Source organism: Cavia porcellus, unplaced genomic scaffold, assembly GCF_034190915.1.
Source record: "Cavia porcellus strain 051 isolate PalLab524CR breed Dunkin Hartley unplaced genomic scaffold, mCavPor4.1 scaffold_1, whole genome shotgun sequence".
NCBI classification, from domain to species: domain Eukaryota; kingdom Metazoa; phylum Chordata; class Mammalia; order Rodentia; family Caviidae; genus Cavia; species Cavia porcellus.
The window spans coordinates 133,497,813-133,515,865 of NW_026947484.1; the positions used below are offsets into that span (position 1 = coordinate 133,497,813).

The 18,053-nt window shown below is 43.6% G+C and overlaps 1 long non-coding RNA gene across 1 annotated transcript; it reads left to right on the top strand.

Moving 5' to 3' along the window:
• Positions 1 to 7,258: 7,258 nt before the first annotated feature.
• LOC134477598 (uncharacterized) lies at positions 7,259 to 13,346 on the top strand. The gene is made up of 3 exons (XR_010049609.1): positions 7,259 to 7,393; positions 8,232 to 8,495; positions 12,326 to 13,346. It is a non-coding gene; the product is annotated as an uncharacterized LOC134477598 (long non-coding RNA).
• The last annotated feature ends 4,707 nt before the right edge of the window (positions 13,347 to 18,053 follow it).

Sequence of the window (18,053 nt, forward strand, 5' to 3'; positions counted from 1 at the left end):
ATTTGATTCCAATATGTATAAAGATATGAACAACTATTTTGAAGAAAACAAGAGACATTATGGTACCCACTGTTGATTTCCTGCTGTCTTTCTGAAATCTTGTGTTATTTGCATTGTTTTACTCTGCTCTACTTTTGTTCTGTTTTGCTTTGTTTTCTCTTTAAAACAAAAAAAAAAAAAAAACATGAGAAAATTCCTCAATTCCTTGTTTGCTACTTTTTTTTAAAATAAAAAATGGGCATTGGATTTTGTCATATGCTTTTCTGCATTTATTTTTCAGCATCTATACCATCATGTGATATTTCCCATTAGCTTGTTGATATAATGGATTGTATTAATTGAATCAACTTGAATACATGAGATAAATCCCACTTGGTCATTGATGTAGATCGTATCACCTGAAATTTATATATTGTATGTCTTAGTTACTTTTCTCTCTTATTGTTGAAGCAAAATATCTGATGCCCAAAGTTAGGGAAGGGAAGATTTATTGCCTACAGATTGGAGATTTCAGTTCATACTCAGCTGGCTCCAAGCAGCAGAGTGGCATGGCAGGCCAGCCATTCGTGGCCAGCTGCAAACAGCAAGGCGCTAACCTGCACGAGAGAGACATGCCTTCTTCCCCACCATTACACTGAAAGCTGGCTCCACCTCTAGGCGAGTATGGTGCTGACACCACCAATGTGAGTGCTAGACAATGAACCAATCACCAATGCTAGATTCAGCCGTGTCCATGATTGCATGAGACTTGGAGGGGGGCACTGACATAAACCATGACATTGTGGAAATGAGTCCTTTGGAAGTTGATTGGGAACCCTTATTACAGAGACTAATGAAGGACACAGAAAAAATGGACTTCTAGGAAGTGGATCTCAACAGGCATCAGATCTGCTACCATCTCAGTCTTGGACTTCTCAACTTCTAGAACTATGAGAAATAAATGTTTATTGCTTAAACCACTTAGTTTACTGTATTTTGATACAGAAGCCTGAATGGACTAAGACACTCATTTGCGTGAGACTACTTACGGATTTTCTATTCCATAACTCTTTATAAATTGTTGGATTTGTCATATTATTTTATTGAGAATTTTTATGTCTGCGTTTACAACAAATGTTGGACTGAGGTTTTTTTCTTTTAATGCTTTAGCTTGGTTTAGATTCTAGGGTAATTCTTATCTTATGGAATAAGTTATGAGGGATTCCTTCTGCTTTCTTTTTCTGGAAGAGACTAGATTGGTATAATTTTTTTTACTTAAATGTTTGTGAAATTCACTCTGGGTCTGTTGCTTCCTATTTCAGAAAGTTAACTATGGGCTTAATTTCCTTAATAGATATGGTCCTATTCAGATTTATCTATTTTTTTGATATGAGTTATAAAAGATTACCTTTTAAGAAATTAATCCATTTCATCTTACTTACCAAATTTATAGGCATAGTTGTTGATATTATTATTATCATTGTTGTTGTTGTTGTTACTTTTGAGACAGAGTCTTGCTATGTAGCCCAGGCTGGCCTTGAACTCACGGTGAGCCTTCTGCCTCAGCCTCCCAAGTGCTGGGATTACAGGCATGTGCCACCATACCTGGATTTATATTAGTTCTTAATTATTCTTTTAAATTTCAGAGGCTCTATAGTGATATCTGTATATTCTCATTTTCCTTTAAGTTTGGCTAGAGGCTTATTGACTGTATTGATCTTTTCCGCAAAACAGCTTTTAGTGTTCAATAGCTTGTTGATTTTTTCTCTACCAATTTTCTGTTCATGATTTCTTTGACTTCTTCTCTAGTTTTCTTTGTTTCTTCCTTCCCTTTTTCCTTTCTTCTTTATAGGGTCTTGCTATATTAGCCAGGCTGGCCTCAAGTTCCTAGGCTCAGGTGATTCTTCTTCCTCAGCCTCCTGAGTAGCTGGGACTGTAGGCACATACCACTGAGTCCACATTATTTCTTTTCTTCTGCCCATTTTGGATTTAATTTGCTCTTTTTCTAGTTTCCTAAGTAGAAGCTTAGGTTACTGATTTTAGATATTTCTTTTCTGTTACATGCATTCAATGCTATAAATTTTCACTCAGTACCACTTTTGCTGCATCTTGCAAATTTTGATAAGTTGTATTTTACTTAATTCAAAACATTTTAAAATTTCTTACAAGATTTATTCTCTGACTCATGTGTTATTTTGAAAAGTGTTGCTTAATCTCCAAGTATTTTGGTGTCTTCCACTTATCTTTCTGTTACTGATTTTGAATTCAATTTCTTTGGACTGAGAGAGTACATTAAATGATTTTTATTCTTTTAAATTTTTTGAGATATGTTTTATAGACTCAAATGGGGTCTATTCTTGGTGAATGCTCATATAAGCTTGTAAAGAAGGTACATTCTGTTGTTGGATGGAGTGGCCTAGAGATGTCAGTTATATCCAGTTGGCTGATAGAGGTATTGAATTCAACTATGTTCTTTTTTTCTTTTTATTTCTTCTAATTCTGAAGGGATTAATTTAGGAGCAAAAGTGAACATTTAAAAAAAATTTTTTTACAGTTCTGGGGATTGAACCCAGGGCCTCAGATATGTTAGGCAAGTGCCCTTCTACTGAGCTACATCCTCAGACCCTAACATTCAACTTTTAGAGAAACAAAAGATAAGCCTGAAATGTAAAAATTCTGCTTCTAGAATACATGCCACGGTCAGTACAAATTTGTGCTTCTATCTTATTTTCTGTGTATCTGTGATGCCAGCCTGAATTAGGGTGATGATCCCTGAGGCAGAGTGACATCCTCCATCCTCAAAGAGAGATCTTATGCTCACTGACCTCTGCTTTGGCAAGAACGTGACTGAACTGAGATGTTTTGCAAATCACTGGCAAGACTTAAACCCATATTATTTCTTGAGCTATAATAACATTTTCTTCTTAGCCTGATGCCCTACTTTGTAAGACAAAGTTCAGATTTCATTATCCTTGACATCCCAGAAAGGGAAAGGGGTCAGGGTGTCTGAGTGGATCTACAGAGGATGCAAGTGGCTAAGGTGGTCCGCAGCAGGGCCGAGAGTAAAGTGCCAGTTTCCTGGGCTGCTGTTGCCATACGCTACATATCTGGTGCCTTCAAATAACAGAAGTCTGAAGTCAAGGTGTCAGCAGGGCCATGGTCCCTCTGAAGCTTCCAGGGGAGGATCCGTCTACCCCGCTTCCCAGCTTCTGGGAGCTGCTGACACTCCTTGGTGTTCCTTGGCTGGTAGATGTGTCATTCCAATCTCTGTTTCCCTCCTCACATGGCTCCCTCTTGTTTGTTCCTGTTTCTCTGTTATCTCTTCCTGTAAGGCCACCAGTCACTGGGCTGAGGCCCACTTGTCTTAACTAATTATATTTGCAAATATCTTATTTCTATATAAGACTACATTCACAGGTATGGGCTTTAGTATTTCTTTCTTGGGTACATAATTCAACCCACAATAGAACGCTTTCTCTGTCTTCTAAGTTTAGCAACAGAAGGTATCTGCTGAAATTATTTGACAGCTGGGATAGAATTAACAGTGACTGAAGAGGGAGAGCAGGAAGTAAACTGGCAGAGTATTTCTGCAGACAGGGCAGTGGAGGTTTTTTGAGGTCAACTTAAACCTTTGGCAGAAACAGATTTCCAAAACTGACATCTGAAGTACAGGATACATTTGCTAGTCTTCACCTGACTCATAATTTCAAAACAAATGCTGGCAAGTTAATCCATTCATCATTGTAAGGTGTGAGGTGTGAGTTGTACTTGCATGTGATGGTTGATGTCTCTTTCCAGGGTACATGTGTTTACATTTCATCCCAATTTTTAAGAGAGATTTCTCAGAATTCTGCTCAGATTTATCTTCAAAGAGTTCCGAAAAATTGCATGTGATGCTGACTCAGGCCAGGCAGGGCGAGTTGCCACAGGCACTGAGCTCTGGCATCGATTTGTGACTTCCCAGCGGGAGAACCTCAGGAATAAAAGCCCACAGGCCTGAGTGCCTTCTTAGATTAATATTTAATAGGATGACCACCCCCATCCCTCCTGCCAGTGTAGATCAGCACCACAAGCCAAGGCTTGGCCTTGCTGTGCACAAAGGCTGTGAGGAAGATTTGGCAAAGTTTTAATTAACTGAAGATAAACATACATGGGGAGCATGAGTCCATTAGTTGGCAGCACCCCCCAGAGAGAAAAGGCTTCACTAATCACACGGCACAGCAGGTGAAGTGACCTGTGGACCTGCGGCACCCATTTGCTTTCAAATTAAACAACATATTTTCAAAATAAATATGTGTTGGTTTCTTGTTTATCATGTTGTTTCCCCTGAAAAGCCGGAAAACTGGGATATTAATGAACAATAGTTTTCAATGTTTCAGCCTGGGAAAGCCAAAAACACGAACACAGCAAACAAAGCTGGGATGGCCCATCCTTGGAGGAGGGAGGGAAGCCAAGCAAAGGCAGCTGGATTCAAGGAGCCTCTCCCCTGAGGAAGATGATCAATAACAGCTGGTGGGGCTGGCTGGATTGATTCTCCAAATGGGTGGGAGTCGGGTGGGGTGCAGGTAGGCTACTTGCTCCTGTCAAGGAGTCAGCAATGTCTTCCAGTAGGTCTGCAATTTACCACCCTTTGTCCAGACTGCAAGCTGGCTGAGCAGCCGAACTAGTGCTTGTGATTACAGTATTCCAGAAGGAAGAATTGGTATCATTTGGTCAGAAAGTGGGTATTCATACACTTGTGAGGTTATATATATATCACTTAGGAGGTAACAAGTGCCATTCCTGCTGGGGGACAGAGCAACGAAGGAGACTTAACAGAATGCATGTTCTCATGCAGCTTACATTCAAGGAGGGAAGCAGCCAGCAAGCAAGTACTTATGGAAGTATCAGTTGGCAGTTGCAGTGGAGGCTTGAATGGTGAGAGAGATTTGGGGAGGGCACTCCAGGGAACGGAAAGTGGGAATGCCCTATAGAAGGTAGGGGCTTGATCTAGGGGGGTGGGGAGAATGGAGAAAAGAGCGGTGTGGAGGAGCTCAGTGAGAAACAAGATGAGCAGTAGAAGGAAAGATAAGACAGGGTCATCATTAAGGAGATGGGAGTTTATTTCAAGAGGAATTCTTTATATGAAACGTCATTTCCACCAGATTACAAGTTCCTGGAGAGCAGAGACTGTATCTGTTTTGCTCACTGAATATCTAGTTTGCGTTGCAGGGTGCATAGAGCTCCATTTTCTTTTCCTTTGAGTCTGATGCTCTTCTTTTGAACCTTTTATAGTACAGTTAGCCTGGATCCAAGATACCTCCAGTGAGGTACCTTGTCTCTCTCTCTCTCTGGTGGAGACAAGATCTCACTATGTTGTCCAGGCCAGCTTTAAACTCTCTGTGTAGCTCAGGTTGGCCTTGCGTTTGAGATCTTCTCACCTCTGCCTCCCAAGAGCTAGAATTACAGGCATGTGCCACCAGGCTGGATCTGAGGGTTCCTAAGACTGATATAAGGACTTTAAAATCAGTATTCAGATTCATTGACTCCCATCTCAGAAAAACCAGGAACACCTTGTAAAAGAGGCATGAGGAGGATTTATTAGAGGGAGATACAGGACCCACTCAAGAGCAAAGTTTTCAAAGAAATAAGCACAACACAGTTGGAAAGTAGAAATCTTTTCTGTGTTTTAGAAGGTGAAATCTGTGGAATTCGATAATCTATAGTCTTAGTCAGGGGGAGAGAACAGCCCACCACTAGTGATATAATGGTCTATTTTGATTGGAAGTGCCAAAACGATGGTCCATTCAGGGTGGAAGAGGATCTTTTGCAAATAAAAGGAAATGGGAAGAGCCTTTTACAACTGAAGGGAGCTGCCCAGGTTTGCTATTATGGGAGAAGGCGGGGAAAGCATATAAACCAGGTTTGTGTTCTGAAGCTATAATTTTTCTTTATTGAGCAGCTTACATTCAAGGAGGGAAGCAGCCAGCTTTTAAAGATTTAAAAAAATTTTAAAGATTTTTAAAAATTTTGCTTTACTTGTATCTTTTCTATCTAGCCTTGTTTATTTCTTATTATTTCTTCTGTTTTGCCTCACTGCCATGCCAAGCTCAGTTTAGTTCTCCTGAGATAGCTGATTAGGGCATCACCAAACTGACTGAAGTAGGTGTGATCTGTAATTATAAGACCCTGGACACATGCACAGAACCATTCCAAAACCCTGCACTTGACTTTGTGAGAACTCCAGCAGATTCTCAATAGGAGGGCCTAGACTGACATCTGCCTGAGATAGGTGATTCCATCACTGCCCATATGTAGAAGCTCTCGTGGGTTTCCTCGAGATTTGGACAGCATAAATGGAGAGGTGAGCCAAGAAGAGCTTGCCATCATGGCTTTTTCTCAGCATGGCTCATCCTGTTTTCTCCAGGATGTTCTTTTGGTTGTGTGTGTGTGTGTGTGTGTGTTTTGAGACAGGGTTTTACTATGCAGTTCATGCTGGCCTTGAACTCACTTTGTGATCTAGGCTGGCCTGGAACTCCTAGGGCTTCTCCTGCCTCAGCCTCCAGAATGCTGGGATTACAGGCGTGTAACCAGCACACCCGGCCTTCTCCCACGTGTACTTTTTACTCTGGTCAGGGTCGCTCTGTAGAGCCACTTTCTTTCCTACTCTTCACTTTTACTTCCTCAAATAAACTTAGCTACTGCTTTTTGCTGGTTTTGTTCAATTTTTTGATCAAGACCAGAACCTGGACTCTAACTCCAGAGGGAGAGGCGAGCAACTCAAAATCCAGTATCATTAATTGGCCACTTTTAGAATCAGGGTAACCAATAACACTCCTTCACATTGAAAAGGCTGGACCTTTGATCAATAAAATAAGGAAGAAGTGATAGTGATGTAGGGGAGTGAAACTCCCACCCTAATAGATGTCCGGTAAGAGTTTGTGTTCTCTAAAATTGAAGAATGAATTTTAGGAACAATGGAGGTTAAGAGTAGAATACATTTATTGAGAGAAAGAAAGCTTCTGTCTGAGGGGCAGAAGGGGTCCTGAGCAGCTTGCCAGGGACTCTGTCTTTTTCAGGGACTTTTATAGAGTAAAATTATGAAGTGAGACAGGTCCAAGATGGGGAAAAATGGGAACTTGCAAGGTGGGCATAAGGTGGGACAGAACTATGGTTAACAATAAGATTAATTGCTCAGGTGAAATTGATTAAATCAGAAACAAATGGGGAAGCCAGTCAGTAGTGAGCAGGCATTTGTAACAGCTTAACAGCAGTGACTCTTCCTGTAGAGGGTTGGGATGGTGACTCCTGGCTTCCTCAGGGTGATACAGAACTATTTAGATTGTCAATCCCTAGGATATGGGTATATTTGCTTTCCTTTTGTCTTGAGATCTAGCCCACAGTGGGAGGTGTTTGTCTCCTCCAAGGTTGCAAGGTATGTGGCCTTCTGCACTGGCTCTTTTTTTAAAAATTTTTTTATTATTTTGAACGTAGTAAAACACAACAGAACAAAGCCAATTGAGATAGTGCAGTGAAATTGGTACAGAATGTCACAGCAGGTCACCAGGATAACAGTAATAGGTACCACAGTATATCTCGTTATCTTCACAATAGTTGTTTTTTCAATCAGGTATAGCAAAATCAAATGAAATACAGAATTATACAACTTATCAAAACAGAATATTGAATAGAGCAATACAGTTAATCAGAACAAAGCAAAACAGTGATTAATATTTGCTTTCAAAGAGATGGTAGAAGGAAATTCCCCCTATTTGCTGTATTACATGTGGTCAACCTCCCAAGAGATGCTTAGACCTCTGGCTCCCATTTGCTAACAGGGGTAGGGGGGTTGGGGGGATTGGATGTTTGATTCTCAGCCCGAGTGCCAGTAGGATCACAGCCCCTTACCAGGGAGGTAAGCTGGTTGCTTGGTTTCCCAGCACCCTAAATTCCAACATGGTGCAGATCTTGGGAGACGCTGGGTTCTCTCCCTAGGGTGGCTGCAGCTTGCCCAAACCACGGCTGCTTACTAGGGAGTCTTTTTTTTTTATCGGTACCAGGGATCGAACTCATGACTGTGTGCTTTCAAGGCAGGCACTTACGCCGCTGACCTAAATCCCCAGCCTTGCACTGGCTTCTTTGAGGACTCAGCCCTGTCTGACTGCCTATAATATTTTTAACTGAGCTGCCTGTAACAATAGTATATGACTTTTAAAACAAAGCTATGAAAGTCACCCCAACATTGGCCTGGTGTCTTGGATTTCTTTCTGTAGGAGAGGTCAGCTGCAGTACCATGTGGACATCGCTACAGCCACATGAGAGCCCCTGTGGAGAGGAGCTGAGTCCCTGGACAAGAGTCCGAAACCAACTTGCTAGTCAGGTTAATGAGCCTTCCTGGAAGTGGATTCTCCTGCCCACAAGGAGCCGTCAGATGACTGCCTCCAGCTGACATGCAATTGCAAAGTCAGGAGAACCCTGACCCAGAACTGACCATCTGAGACCTCCCCAAATTTCTGACAACAGAACCATGAGGGAGGGTAAGTGATTATGATTTTAAGCCATTAGGTTTTGGGTGATTGTCTTGCAGTGTGGCTAGAGCATACAGTAACAATTCACATTCAAAACAGTGAGGCAATTGTAAGGACAACTATAAGGCTATCCTCATAATGGACCCTTTCATGTGGGACGGAGGGCTGGGGGTCACCGGAGGCAAGAGGAGGGCTAATGCTATTCCATGTGGACAGCGAACAGGTATGAATGATGAAACCATGGGTGAGACCGTTTAAAAATAAATGTATTGATTATAACCTATGGGGGAAACAAAACCCAAGGGGCTCAAAATAAATTTGCCAGGATCTTGAGCCTATATAACTTCCTCAGGTTTGTTTTACCACCCAGGAAGAGTTTTGCAGGGCAAAAGACTCTTCAGTCTTTAAGTTAACAAGGAGGTAATCCCTGGCAAGGGTATTTTTTTTCTTTCTTTTTATCGGTGTTGGGGATCAAACTCACAACCGCCTGCTTATAAGGCAGGCCCTTATGCCGCGGAGCTAAATCCCCAGCTCTGGCAAGGCTATTTTGGAGCAGCTCTCAAAGGAGGAAATCAGCCTGAGGCTCTGGAATCTGTAGAGAATCAGGTCAGGAGTGGGCCTGAGGCAGGACCTTGCCCTTCCACTTATCAGCCCCAATGCCACAGCTGGGTGTTGGACGAAAGGGGACACTGTTTCAGGGATTTCCTGGGTCAGAGGCACAGCTGCTTTCCAACCCACCACCTACCCCTGCATCTCCACCCTCACCCTGAACACCAGGCCCCTCACAAGTGAAAATTCGAGTCATCTCATTTAGCTGTGCTGGGTGTGGCCCAGCAAGTTACTATCCTCAAACTACCCCCACCTGATGCATTTGTCTGGCCTCTTATTTCTATAATTAATCGATGCTCTTCAGCTAAGGACTGTTGAAGTCTTGTTCAAAATAAATTTTACCTGGAATGCCCATGTTCCAGTGACGTCATGCTATTCCAGCTAGGGCAGACAGGGCAGGAGTCCTGAGCCCCTTAACATCCCCAGATCCCTTCCCAGGATCTCTAGGATGCCATAGACCAGAGTTTGAAAACCACAGGTAGAAAATATTATGGAAACTACCACATAGTTTTGTAATGATATGCCATTCGTGATGATTTGTGCCACTGGCTTTTTTCTCCCAGTACCATGGATAAATAGGTAAACCTCCCTCAGGTACCAGTTTCTGTCAGTGCATAAGGTCTCTGAGGGATTCTCCTCAGAAGTTAAAAGTCAGAACTTCTTTCTCTGCCTCGTTCCCCAGACTATGGCCCCTTTCCAGTCAGACTCTGCTCCTGTAGTCAACTGCCCCCCAGGCCCTTCCTTTCCTGTCTTCCATACTCTACCTATACTCCACTTCTGAGGAGACAACTTCTCCCTCAGCCCAAGGGACTGTCCTTATTGGCATCCATTAGCATATGCTATCTGTTCTTTGTCCATTAAAATTACCTATGAGTTAAAAGTCCCAGAAACATGAGGCTTGGGCGGGGGGGGGGAGGGGGGCAGGGAGCTGAGGGTTGGTCTGGTTTAAGCTCTTACTGCGTGGTTGAGGGGACTTGAAGTGACCTGAGCAAGATCACAATCAATCCTGATAAGAATCCAAGTCAGGTTAACCTCTCTGGGAGCTTCTTGAGGGCAGAGGCTATGTTTTAAATTTATTTTAATTCTCTATATCTAGTAGGTGTTCAGTTCATATTTGTGGAGTTGTTGCTGGGTTAGTGGTTGAGGACCAGCAAAGTATCCCACTTTTAGGTCAATCAAATCCACCATGAAAATGAGTCTAAGAGGTCGTAACTGAGAAGTGTTACTTGAACTGCAACTGTCAGACATGGCCTCTGGAGGGCACATGTGAAAGAAGGGCAAAGAAACATCCCCTGTCCCTAGGCAGGAGGAGATCAATGTTGAGATAAGGAGCCCAACCCACCCTACCCAAACAATTAATTTGCAGGTTCTCTGACTCTTGTTGAAAAACCTGAGAAAAGAATTTTCAGGATGCATCAATAGAAGAGAGAAAAGAATTATTAGGAAGAAACTTAAAAAGTACACATGCAAAGAAATAGAGTGCAGGTTCCCACAAGAGAGGTGTGTTAATTCCTGGAGCTGAGAACATTTAAGCTTCTCTTGAGAGGCAGTGACTCCAGGAGAAGGTGACCCACCCTTCAGAAGAGTACTGGTCCATTTTACGGGTATAAACCCAGGGTTTTAGAAGCATAATTTAAGTTTCTTTGAATTTTCCCAGCCTATTCCTTTATACTAGGATCTTTACTTTCTTAAGCCAATTTATGGACTTACAGTATTTTTGAGGAATTTTGGGTGTGATGGGTCTGGAAGAAAAGGAGTCTGTATGAACCAAGGGGATGCTGATGTAGATCGCTGTTGGTTACTTCTGCTGGGTTCTGGATGATGCAGCCTTTAAAGCACAAGCTTTAGTTATGGTTTTCCTTGTCTGCTTTCTACTTACTTTTTCTATCCTACCTAACCTCTACTAAGAAGTTGTCATTGTAGTAACAGGATGTAGTTAATCAGGCAAGTCTTGCCTTGGTGTTTACAACTGTGGGTCTCTGGGCAAAGCCACTTAGTCTGTCTGAAGTTAACCTTTGATTTATAGAATAGGAGGGTTGAGAGGGTTGAGGAATTTTTATAAAGCAGTTGGTATACCAGATACCCAATAAATTGTTGTTATTTTTAAAACTTCACATCCCTCTAATTTTTCCATTTTATTGTGAAACATTTCAAACATGGTAAAACAGCACTTTTTACAACAAAAGCTATATACTCACTACCCAGATTCTACCACTGACATTTTACTAAAATTGCTTTTCACTCTTATCTCTCTTCCCATCCATCTACCCATGAAAGTGACACACTTCAAAATAAATTGCAGATGTCAACACACTTTCCTATAAATCCTTTAGCATGTGTATCATTAACTAGAGTTCAATATTTGTTTAGATTTTATTGGATATAAAATTTAGATACAATGAAATGCATGAATGTTAAGTACAGTGTGTATTTGCTGAGTTTTGACAAATGCAAACACTGGGGTAATCCAAACCATCATCAAATATGTAGAACATTTCTATCAGCAGAGTTGACTCCTGCCCCTTCCCAATCTCTCCTGCCTTCCACCCCAGGGCTGCTTCTGAAGCATTGTCAGATTTTTTTCTCTGTAGATTGCCTGTTATAGAACATCATATAAATGGAATCACACAAAAGAAACTTCCTAAGTGTCTATAGATCTACCGGTTTTCCCTCTTTCTCACTTGTAATTCACAAAAATAACTGCAGAATGCACCGAGAACAAACATCAACTTAGGAAGGAACCGTCTAGAAGCCCAAGCTCTGTTTTAGTCCTCCCTTCCCCATAGGCTGTCCTTCAACACATCCCAATAGGTCACGTTCCCTGGGGTCTAAATCCCACGGTGGATTGTTTCCCAGGGTCCCAGTGGAAGTGTGGCACGCACAGTGAGACTCTATCCATTCTTAGACCTTGGGCATGGACTCACAATTGATCCTGCGCCTCAGTTACCCCTTGTTGCTTAGCTGTGAGGAATAAAGCTGCTTTATGTGTGCTTGGACATACTGTCTCACTGTCAGCAATTGGGGGTACGTATTCTTTTCTGTAATGTTCTTTTCACTAGTGTTCAGACTCATCCACGTTGTTATGTAATCAGTGGTCCATCAATTTTTATTGCTGAATAGTATTTTAATGCATGAATATATCACCACTAGCTTACCTGTCACCTTACAATTCTTTTTTTTTACAAAGTTTTTAATAAAACCTCATTACATTCTTTTTTCCCCGGTGGTAGCTGATCAGAAACAACATCCAGTTCCACAAAATTCAGCCAAAAGGGAATTGGATTTCCTGAGATAGAAAAACCCACAAGCCCTGAGACAGTGGAGAAGGAGCTTCTCTTGGTGGATCATAAGCCAGTTATTTCCTGGTTTAAATTAATGCTTCATCACAGCATCATCAGAGGCAGAAGATGAGACTCTAATTTCCTCCCGGGAGGTCCTTCGCCCCGTCTTATTCTTATGCGTTGCAGTTCCTCCGGCGTCCTCCACCATGAAATGACTTGAAGCCAATTAAGAGCCTTCTGCTTCCTCATCAGTGATATTTATGACTATGGGAATATTTATGATGCATGGAGAGGCCTTGGGCCAGGGAGGAGGCTGAGCTTTTGCTGTCCTTGTAAATGGGATTTGTCTCCTTGCTTTTGCCAGGGTTGTAAAAGGGAGAACGAGGATCATATAGTTCAGGGTTGCTCTTTTTTTCTTTCTTTTCTTTCTAGCTAACCTTTGCATTCAGGCTGTAGATTAATCGGTAATAAACTCTTTTTTATTACTGACCTCCAGTTAGGAATGAAGGTGGCATTTTGCTTTTCTGAATACTTTGGTTGTCTTGCCTTTTTTTTTCTAAATCTGCCCTCAATTGCCCTATCCAGGTTAGAGCTATAACATGCTGGAGGATGTTTATAACCGAGTAACAGAAGTCTATGCATTCAGTAAGAAGCTCACGAGCTTCTGGAAGCCACCTAAATGCTTCTTCATAAAAAAGGAAGGACCACAGGTATTTTCTTTTGGGAAAAATTGTGGAGGACACCATCACCTCAAACATGCTCTCTACTGTCCCTAGCTGCTACCATTCTTGACTCCAGGAATCTCCCTTCTACTTTTGGAGCCTCAGTCTCCACTTGGGCTTGGGATCCCATCCTCTTCTCCCCAGGCCCAGCGCACACCTTCAAATCCTCCCTCGCAAAGCCTTCTTCAGGGCTTGCTGTGGACTGGCAGCAGAGCACTTGCCTAGCTTGCACATGCCTTGGTATCAAAGAAAGAAAGAAAGAAAGAAAGAAAGAAAGAAAGAAAGAAAGAAAGAAAGAAAGAAAGAAAGAGAAGAAAGAAAGAAAGAAAGAAAGAAAGAAAGAAAGAAAGAAAGAAAGAGACAAAGGAGGAAGGAAGGAAGACAGGGCTTCTCCTCCACCACGGCCTGCTGCGCTGGGTCTCTCTCTCTCCTGTGATACTGAGATATATTATATAAATGCACAGCAAGTGCACATTCTGCAGGTACCTACCCTCAGGAACACCTTCAGAAGCCAAGCTGCCCCTTCCTGTAACTGCCCTTTCTCATCTTCTCTCCTAGAATCCTTGAAAACCAGCATCTCTGTCTCTCTCTCCTCATTTATCCCCACACAGCCTTGTTCCACTTTGCCGTCATGCTGGAAGGCCCTAGAGCCACCATCACTGACTCCTCAGCTGGCGGGTTACTGGCTGTCCATGCCAGGCCCTTCTGTCCTCAGGACTAGTCCAACCTCAGTGACCTGTCATTTCCCAAGCCCTCTCATTTTGCCTTTTTCTTTACTGGCCTCTATTTTTCTTCCCACACCCTAAAGGGAGTCATTCTTCAAAACCAGGGTGTGGCAACCTTTCCACCTGGGCTGTCCCTAGAGCAGCAGCTGTGCCATCGCTGATGCTCAGATGCTGGTTGCATTTGCTTTCTGGACGCCTCTTCCTGAGTCACACCTGAAGCCAACCTTCTCCCCCAAGCAAAGAGATATACGAAACATGATTTCTGTCCTCTGGGAGCTCATAATGCAGTTAGGAAGAGACACCCACACACAAACATTTCAAAATGTTTGTGGCAAAGCCTGAGAGTTCATTGATATTAAAGGTGATGATACAGCAAGAGTCACGCCTTATGACCCACTGTTCCGTGAGTGCTACTAATAACACCACTGCTTGCTCAGGGTGGAGAAGCCGAGGGATCATTGCCCAGGGAAGAGTTTTTACAGGCTGGTCAGCAGGTTCAGTGCAGAGGGATGAATGTTTATCCCAGTGCTGGAGGGTAAGGCAGGACTTTTCCGAGAACATTCTTTCAATCTATGCTTGATGCCACAAGTCAGATCACGATGCTCCCTCTCTCTCTCTCTCTTTTTTTTTTTTTCCTGGCATTACTGGGCATGAAATGCAGTCCTTTTTATTTTGAGTCACTATGTAAGTCGCAAAGCCTCCCAGATCGTGTTGCTGCTTTTCCTGAAGGAGAATTGCTCCTCCAAGGGATTTTGGAGGCTGTCTTTTTTGTTTATAGTCTCCTGGGGGCTGCTACTAGCACCTACTGCCTGGCTGTCAGATGCAATCAGGGTTAGTCCCATGTCCTGCCAGCCACACCTACATTTAAAAAGAGTCACAGAACTGGACATGGTAGCACATGCCCGTCATCCCAGCACTCAAGAGGCTGAGGCAGGAGGATCACTGCAAATTCAAGACCAGCCCGTGCCACGAGGTGAGTTCAAGGCCAGCCTGAACTGCACAGTGAAACCCTGTCTCAAAAAGACTAAATAAATAAGTAGTCACAGGAGAGTGGAGAATGGGAAATAAAGTTGATGAAGATGTGATATGTATATGTACTAATTCCCCAAGATGAACATTATTGCTGTGGATGCAAACATACACTAATAAAAGTAATAATAAAGAAAAAGAGGTAAGACTAGTGAGACATAGGATTAACCTGGGTCTTGGGGGGACATCTCCATGACTCCAAGACCTCCACCTTGGCTTACAAAAAGAACTAGCAAAATCCACACATTGTGCATGGAATTACCTCATAGAAGGGTAACTGGTGTGCAGTAGACAAAATCAAACACTTGCCCAAGGTGACCAAACAGGTATAGAAGGACAAGTTCATCCATGATAAGCTTTTTCACAGTTTTGCAGGCAGAAAATCTAGAAAGTTGCTTTTAAATTTTTTAGCATAAATTAAGGTTTAAGCTTACATCAGAACAAAAATTTCTTCTAAGTTTCATGTGAAGTTAGTCCTGTAGCCTTCTAGTGCTGAGGGCCAGCAGGGACACTTATGAGGCCATGAGAGAGTCCCCATAGCACCCCTCACTGAGTGGCCTGGGGAACCCAAGGAAATGGGCTCACTGTAGAGGGAGCTCCTCACAGAGGGGCAAGATCAGAAAGGGCATGGTTAGAGTCAGAAATGGGTCAGCGGCATGTTAGCCACTCTGGAAATGCAGGAAGATGGGAGGCAGACCGTGGGAAGCCAGTTGCTGGTCTGTTGGCCAATAAAGACCTGGTAGCTACTGTCTTTCAGGCACTGATTGCACACTGGGGTACATTAATGAGCAAGCCCTTGTCCTGGGGGTATTTACATCCTGGCATGGAAAAGGGGAAGCCAAAAATACCACCTGGACCACTCATGTCTATGCCCAGAGAGAGACACTGATGATGGCAGGTTGGCAATGCAACTCCAGAATGGTGAGTCTGAGACACCAGCATGGCAGTTAACAAGCCCTCCGGGGAAGGTGGGGGTCTTGGTCATGGGTTACCTGGTGATGGACTCTCCAGGTGTCACCAGGGCTGCAGGAAAGGAACTTTGTAGCTGCCTATGACATCCTGCCCCATCCTGGCTCCTGTGTGCTCAGTCCTGACCCCAGAGGCTAGACTGGTAGGGGCATCCCCAGGGTCAGAGCCTGGGAGTCTGAGCCAAAGTCAAGTCTAGGAGCCAGACCAAAGGGAGGAGGCACACTTGGCTGTGGGGATGTTCTTTGCCTGTGCACTGTGGGCCTGTGGGGCATGGCCTGATTTAAATAAAGGGCATGTTATTTCATCAACAGCCCAGCCTGGTGTTAGAAGCAGGTGTGTGGGACTCAGACAGGGTCCTAACAGGGCTGTACATCACTCTCATCTGAATAAATCAAGGAGAGCAAACTAACAAAGGTGTGGTGAGGCTTGGGGGAGTCAGAAGGGGTGTTGGGTGATGATCCTACAGCTGGCCATGGGAGCTGCAGCAACCCCGGGCCTTACGTAGAGTGGGGAAGGAAATGGATATTGAAACCAGGAGGGAGGGGCAGAGCTGAGAAGTGTGTCATGAGAGCACCCTGGCGCACAGCCAGCCTGCGGCACCCTGTGGGGAAGCAGTGGGCGCCAGGTGCTATGACCCTGCTCCCTGCCCTCCAGGCTTCTGTGGATTCCCCCCTCCTTGAGAAGCCACAGGATAGGGGACGCAGGGGAGAGTGGACAGAAGACACATAGCCCAGGGCGGCCAGAAGCCGAGGACATAAACAGTTCTGTCTCTGGAAAGAAACACTCCACTGTAAACAAATCTTTCATGAGCATGGCCATGAAAGGAAGGGAAAGGAATTGCGCCCCAGCCTGGCCTGGCCCGGCCCAGGTGTGATTCTGTTATCTTGCTTATCCGACCGCACCAGGCACACAGTGCTCTTTGTACCTGTCCGTGACTCAGGCCACCAGCCTCTCACACACATTCTTGACATCTCTAACCAGGATCCCAACCAGGGGTGCTGCTCCTAGCACATCACTTCCTTCCCTAAAACAACCGCAACCTGGCACCCTAGAGTTCACCATTGTGTGTGAGGGCTTTCAAGATCTGGCCATCTCCAGAATCATTTCTTGCCAGTTCCACCCAACTTCATCATCCTTTTCATTCTCAGTCTCTTCTCTCCAAATCCAGCCCACCATAGGTCCAGTCACATAGAACTACTCTCTGTCTCTGTTTCTCTCGCCTCAGGGCCTTTGCACATGTTTCTTCCCCCAAAACCACGAAATCCATTCTAAACTGATTAACTCTTATTCCTCATTCTTCTGTTTCTAGTTGTCCTTGGCAAGGGTTCAGTGCCTCTCCTGCTTTCTCCCATAGCACCGTGGCCCTGCCCAGATTATAGTATTTATTTTCCTATTAATGCAGTAGATATTTACTGAGCACCTGTGCCAAACCCTTTCAAGTTCAGGGCCTTCGCTTGTGCTGGTCTTTCTGTTTAGCATGTTCTTCCCTCCACTCTTACCTGGCTGACCTTTACTGATTCCTTGGGTCTCTGTGGAAATCCTGTTTCGCAGAGGCAGCTTCCCCTTCTTCTCTTTCCTAGGATCTTATCTATGCCGGTCTCCCTCTCTCCTTGTGGGAAGGGCCAGGTCTGTTTTAGCACCATTCTGCTCTCTGGGGGCAAAGCCTGGCATGTGTTGGTCATCATACACAGGAGGGAGCGAGGGAGGTGACAGGTTCTCCAGAAGAGCGTGACAAAGGATAAGGACTGTCTGTTCCGTGGATTACTCCAAGTTTTGTGGGAAAGCTTGGAGGATTGTCTTAGAAAAGTGCAAACTACAAATACAAAATTAGGTGTGAAGTGCAAAATTAGCCTTTATTTTGAGTGGAAAGTACCACAAATATCAGGCACAAGAAAAATAACAGAATTTTTTTGTTAATTAACTTCCTGACACACCACTACATTACTTTCCCCTTCTATGTTGTTTGGTTGACTACACTTTCATCAGCTCCTCATATGAAATGATTTTATAATATTTTCTATATAGAGAAAGATAATTAAATCTTTCTGCCAGTATAATAAAATTATGCTTATTATTGATGGCTGGAATGCATAACATATGTGATTTCACAGCCAGACATACTTGGCTATTCAAGAGACTACTACAGTTTAAGCCTCACACAAACGCAGGCATCTGAGAGGTCCTATTTGGCAGTATTTCCATGAAAACAGAACGACCAGCTGGGTGTGGTGG